A 6,216-nucleotide genomic window follows, 5' to 3' on the forward strand; every position below is an offset into this window, starting at 1 on the left:
TTTTGAAATGCAGCCTCGCTGGTTGTCTTTCATAACCCTAAGCAAGTCAAGCTCCTGCCACAGGCCTTCTTCACACTGTGTTCCCTCTGACTGAAGATACATTTCATTCCTATTCATTTTCAGAGTTTAGCCCAAAGTCACTTCTCAAGAGAATCCTCAGTTGACTGGCTCCCACTCTAATCCCTGGCTATTGTTAGGTTTCCTTGACACATGCTCTCCAAAGACTGTCTTCCATTCAGTTGGAATTCTTATCTCAGGTTATTAATTTATTAATTTGCGGTCAAGAAAAAGAAACTTCTCTCATTAGAATGTAAGCGCTGTAAAATTTGGATCTGTTTTTAACTCCCTGTTTCATCACCAGAACGTAAAAGAGTTCCTTTACCTATTAGGAACTCAAGGTAGACTTACTGAATGGATAAGTGGATGGATGGGTGGATGACAACCTGGCCCCTCAAGAACACCACCACAATGCAGCTGGATCACCTGGCTTGGGTGCCCCAGGTATAGGACCAACTTTTATTTCATCGTGAAAAGCCAACTTCCAGTCTTGATTTTTAAAATACCATGTTTCAGCATGTCCTTTTCTAATTATTTGGGGGTAGGGGGTATGGAACAGCATTCCTTGTTTTTGTATTGTAGTTCAGTTAATTTACAACATTTTGTTGCTTTTGAGCATACAGCAAAGTGATTCTATTATATATAATATTATTATTAATAATAATAGTTATTAACAATATTATACAATAGTACATAATTAATAATTATTATATATAATATATTCTATTATATATATATAGAGAGAGAGTGGGGAGAGAACAAATTATCCAAGATGATGTGGTCAGGCTCTCTCACCCACAGTCTCTCACTCTTGCTCGCTCCACATTTTGCAAATGTTTTTGTAACAGCTGAGATCACTTACAGCATGGCACATGTGCAACATGAAGTATTCTCTGGGTCATGAGCTGCTTTGTGTGGTATGCCTAAAAGCTTCATCACAAAAGTCCTGGCTGCTATGACATTGGGACTACACTGGAGGGGCATCATGGTTATGTTATATGGGGTATGCCATGGCTAGTTATTGCTACACTGTGATTATCTCTGACTGCTGCTCTAACTGCTGTGTCAGCCAGGAGAGAGGCTGTGTTACGGCTGCTATGCCAGCCAGGAAGGAATAAATGTGTCTGCGTTCCTACAGCTCCTTGAATCTTCTTTCAGCCTCTTAGCTTGTGCCTTGCCTACCCTGGGTTCAACGAAGTGTGAACAGCAAGATAATTGACATCATGAACAGGATCAGTGATATATGTATATATACACATATATGATTTTCTAAAGATTCATTTCCATTAGAGGTTATTACAAGACATTGAGTATGAATCCCTGGGCTCCAGATCTCTACTTCACATGAGAGGTTGTGAGAAAAACATTATACAGTAATAAGTGTGCAGACATGCCTGGTTACACAGAAAAGAACCGGCAACAAAAGATGAAAGATGAAACCTACAGGAAACAAAACAAAAACTGGTTTCCTACAAGAATACTTAGGGGTGATATGGAGCACACATTTGTTTCATACAGAGTATACCTAAAAATAATCTAGGATGGAATTTAAAATAAAACAGGAACCTAATTGACTTCTTATATGGGGCATAGAGCTACAAGTAATTCTGTACTGGTAATTTCTTTTACTGAAATGACCATTTCAGTAATTACCATTTCATTTCATATCGGATCATTTTTACCTAGTCAGGACAATAAAATTCTAGGATCATTGCAACAGCAAAAGGAAGCAAGATTGTAGTGTGGGAAATTTGGTGCTGTTCTGACAGAGAGAAATGAATTTTTCTGTTGAGAGAAAAAATAAAAGATATTCCTAAGTATTTTTCAGCCAATGTTCACCAACACTCACACTCAGAAAATCACGGGGCTTTGGGTTACTTGGAGCAAAAACGTGTAATCACTGCCACCTTGAGGCCATCTCTACAATTTACATCTCCTAAATTCACAGAGTGAAGGAAAGTGCAAGACACAATCAGTTCCTCTGTAAAGTGCCTTAGAAACTAGATAATTTATATCAGTGCAGAACCATGTGCTTATACTATCGTTTATAGTTATCACTTAAATTTTTCCCCTCAATGTGTATTTTCTAACTGGACTTTCTAAGCCTGAAATAGTGTAGATAAAAGCCAGAAAAACATCTCTGTGGTCAACTCATATTTCTCATAGGATGATTTCAAAAAGAAGAAAGTTTGAGAAGGTTTATTAAAATCTAATAATTTCATGTAAAAAATATAACTGAAGTAAGTGACTTAGAAACATGTATCCCAAAAGAAAACAATCCAGCTTTCTATAGTACCATTATTGGAGCTAATCTAGATTATAAGAAAGAAGTAAAATATGATATAGGGAAACTTAAAATAATCTTGTCCATAGTTCTTCAGGCACTCTATCAGATCCAATCCCTTGAATCTATTTGTCACTTCCACTGTATAGTCATAAGGGATTTGATTTAGGTCATATCTGAATGGTTTAGTGGTTTTCCCTACTGTCTTCAATTTAAGTCTAAATTTAGCAATAAAGATTTCATGAACTGAGCCACACACAGTCAGCTCCCGGTCTTGTTTTTGCTGACTGTATAGAGCTTCTCCATCTTTGGCTGCAAAGAATATAATCAATCTGATTTCGGTATTGACCATCTATCAGGTGATGTCCACGTGTAGAGTCTTCTCTTGTGCTGTTGGAAGAGGGTGTTTGCTATGACCAGTGTGTTTCCTTGGCAAACTCTGTTAGCTTTTGCCCTGCTTCTTTCTGTACTCCAAGACTAAATTTGCCTGTTGCTCCAGGCATTTCTTCACTTCCTCCTTTTGAATTCCAGTCCCCTATAATGAAAAGAACATCTTTTTTGGGTGTTAGTTCTAGAAGGTCTTGTAGGTCTTCAAAGAACTGTTCAACTTCAGCTTCTTCAGTGTTACTGGTTGGGGCATAGACTTGGATTACTGTGATATTGAACGGTTTGCCTTGGAAATGAACAGAAATCATTCTGTCATTTTTGAGATTGCATCCAAGTACTGCATTTCAGACTCTCTCGTTGACTGTGATGGCTACTCCATTTCTTCTAAGGGATTCCTGCCCACAGTAGTAGATATAATGGTCATCTGAGTTAAATTCACCCATTCCAGTCCATTTTAGTTCACTGACTCCTAGAATGTCAGTGTTCACTCTTGCCATCTCCTGTTTGACCACTCCCAATTTGCCTTGATTCATGGACCTAACATTCCAGGTTCCCAAGCAATATTGCTCTTAACAGCATCGGACTTTACTTCCATCACCAGTCACAGCCACAACTGGGTATTGATTTTGCTTTGGCTCCGTCTCTTCCTTCTTTCTGGAATTATTTCTCCACTGATCTCCAGTAGCATATTGGGCACCTATTAACCTGGGGAGTCCATCTTTCAGTGTCCTATCTTTTTGCCTTTTCATACTGTTCATGGGGTTCTCTAGGCAAGAATACTGAAGTGGTTTGCCATTCCCTTCTCCAGTGGACCACATTTTGTCAGAACTCTCCACCATGACCCGCCTGTCTTGGGTGGCCCTACAAGGCATGGCTCATAGTTTCACTGAGTTAGACAAGGCTGTGGTCCATGTGATCAGATTGGTTAGTTTTCTGTGATTGTGGTTTTCAGTCAGTCTGCCCTCTGATGGAGAAGGATAAGAGGCTTATGGAAGTTTTCAGATGAGAGAGACTGACTGAAGGGGAAACTGGGCCTTATTCTGATGGGCAGGGCCATGCTCAGTAAATCTTTCATCCAATTTTCTGTTGAAGGGTGGTCTTTGTTCCTTCGCTGTTATTTGACAAGAGGCCAAACTATGGTGGAGGTAATTAAGATAATGGTGACCTCCTTCAAAATGTCCCATGCTTGGACTGCTACACTCAGTGCCTCAGCACTAGGCCATCCCTGACCTATGCCTCCACCGGAGACTCCTGGACCTTCATGGGCAAGTCTGGGTCAGTCTCTCGTGGGCTCACTGCTCTTTTCTCCTGGATCCTGGTGCACACAAGGTTCTGTTTGCGCCCTCCAAGAGTCTGTTTCCCAGTCCCGTGTAAGCTCTGGTGGCTCTATGGTGGGTTAATGGCGACCTCCTCCAAGAAGGCTTATGCCATACCCAGGTCTGCTGCACCCAGAGCCCCTGTCCCTACAGCAGACCACTGCTGACCCGCGCCTCCCAAGGAGACGCCCAAACACAGCTCCGTTTCAGTCTCTGTGGGGTATCTGGGTCCTGGTGTGCGCAAGGTATATTTGAGCTTCTAAGAGTCTCTGGCTAGTATGGGGTTCGACTCTAAATGCAATTTTGCCTCCCTACCATCTTTCTGGGCTTCTCCTTTTCCCCTGGACATGGGATATCTCCTCACAGTCGGTCCAGTGCCACACAACTGCCGCTCTAGCACTGCAAACAGATTCAAGGGATTAGATCTGATCGACAAAGTGCCTGAAGAACTATGGACGGAGGTTAGTAACACTGTACAGGAGACAGGGATCAAGATCATCCCCAAGAAAAAGAAATGCAAAAAGGCAAAATGGTTGTCTGAGGAGGCCTTACAAACAGCTAAGAGAATAAGAGAAGTAAAAGGCAAAGGAGAAAAGGAAAGATATACACATTTGAATACAGAGTTCCAAAGAATAGCAAGGAGAGATAAGGAAGCCTTCCTCCGGGATCATTGCAAAGAACTAGAGGAAAACAATAGAATGGGAAGACTAGAGATCTCTTCGAGAAAATTAGAGATACCAAGGGAATATTTCATGCAACGATGGGAACAATAAGGGACAAAAATGGTATGGATCTAACAGAAGCAGAAGATATTAAAAAGAGGTGGCAAGAATACACAGAAGAACTGTACAAAAAAGATCTTCATGACCCAGATAATCATGATGGTGTGATCACTCACCTAGAGCCAGATATCCTGGAATATGAAGTCAAGGACCTTAGGAAACATCACTACATACAAAGCTAGTGGAGGTGATGGAATTCCAGTTGAGCTATTTCAAATCCTAAAAGATGATGTTGTGAAAGTGTTTCACTTAATATGCCAGCAAACTTGGAAAACCCAGCAGTGGCCACAGGACTGGAAAAGGTCAGTTTTCATCCCAATCCCAAAGAAAGGCAATGCCAAAGAAGGCTCAAACTACTGCACAATTGCACTCATCTCACACACTAGTAAAGTCATGTTCAAAATTCTCCAAGCCAGGCTTCAGAATAGGTGAACCATGAAATTCCAGATGTTCAAGCTGGTTTTAGAAAAGGCAAAGGAACCAGAGATCAAATGGCCAACATCCTTCGGATCATCAAAAAAGCAAGAGAGTTCCAGAAAAACATCTATTTCTGCTTTGTTGACTATGCCAAAGCCTTTGATTGTGTGGATCACAACAAACTGTGAAAAATTCTTCAAGAGATGGGACTACCAGACCATCTGACTTGCCTCCTGAGAATTCTGTATGCAGGTCAAGAAGCAACAGTTAGAACCAGACATGGAACAACAGACTGGTTCCAAATCGGGAAAGGAATATGTCAAGGCTGTATATTGTCACCCTGCTTATTTAACTTCTATGCAGAGTACATCATGAGAAATGCTGGACTGGATGAAGCACAAGCTGGAATCAAGATTGCCAGAAGAGATATCAATAACTTCAGATATGCAGATGACACCACCCTTATGGTGGAAAGCAAAGAAAAACTAAAGAGCCTCTTGATGAAAATGACAGAGAGTGAAAAATTGGGCTTAAAACTCAACATTCAGAAAACTAAGATCATGGCATCTGGTCCCTTCACTTTATGGCAAAGAGATGGGGAAACAATGGAAGCAGTCAGAGACTTTATTTTGGGGGGTTCCAAAATCACTGCAGACAATGACTGCAGCCATGAAGTTAAAAGATACTTGCTCCTTGGAAGGAAAGTTATAACCAATCTAGACAGCATATTAAAAAAGAAGCAGAGACATTACTTTGCCAAAAAAGGTCTGTCTAGTCAAAGCCATCATTTTTCCAATAGTCATGTATGGATGTGAGAGTCAGACTGTGAAGAAAGCTGAGCTCCAAAGAATTGATGATTTTGAACTGTGGTGTTGGAGAAGACTTTTGTGAGTCCCTTGGACTGCTAGGAGATCCAACAAGTCCATCCTAAAGGAAATCAGTACTGAATATTCATTAAGAGGACTGATCCTGA

The sequence above is a fragment of the Moschus berezovskii genome, chromosome 4 (genome assembly GCF_049115385.1).
Source record: "Moschus berezovskii isolate FMDL1 chromosome 4, NW_MosBer_1.0, whole genome shotgun sequence".
In the NCBI taxonomy this organism is placed as follows: domain Eukaryota; kingdom Metazoa; phylum Chordata; class Mammalia; order Artiodactyla; family Moschidae; genus Moschus; species Moschus berezovskii.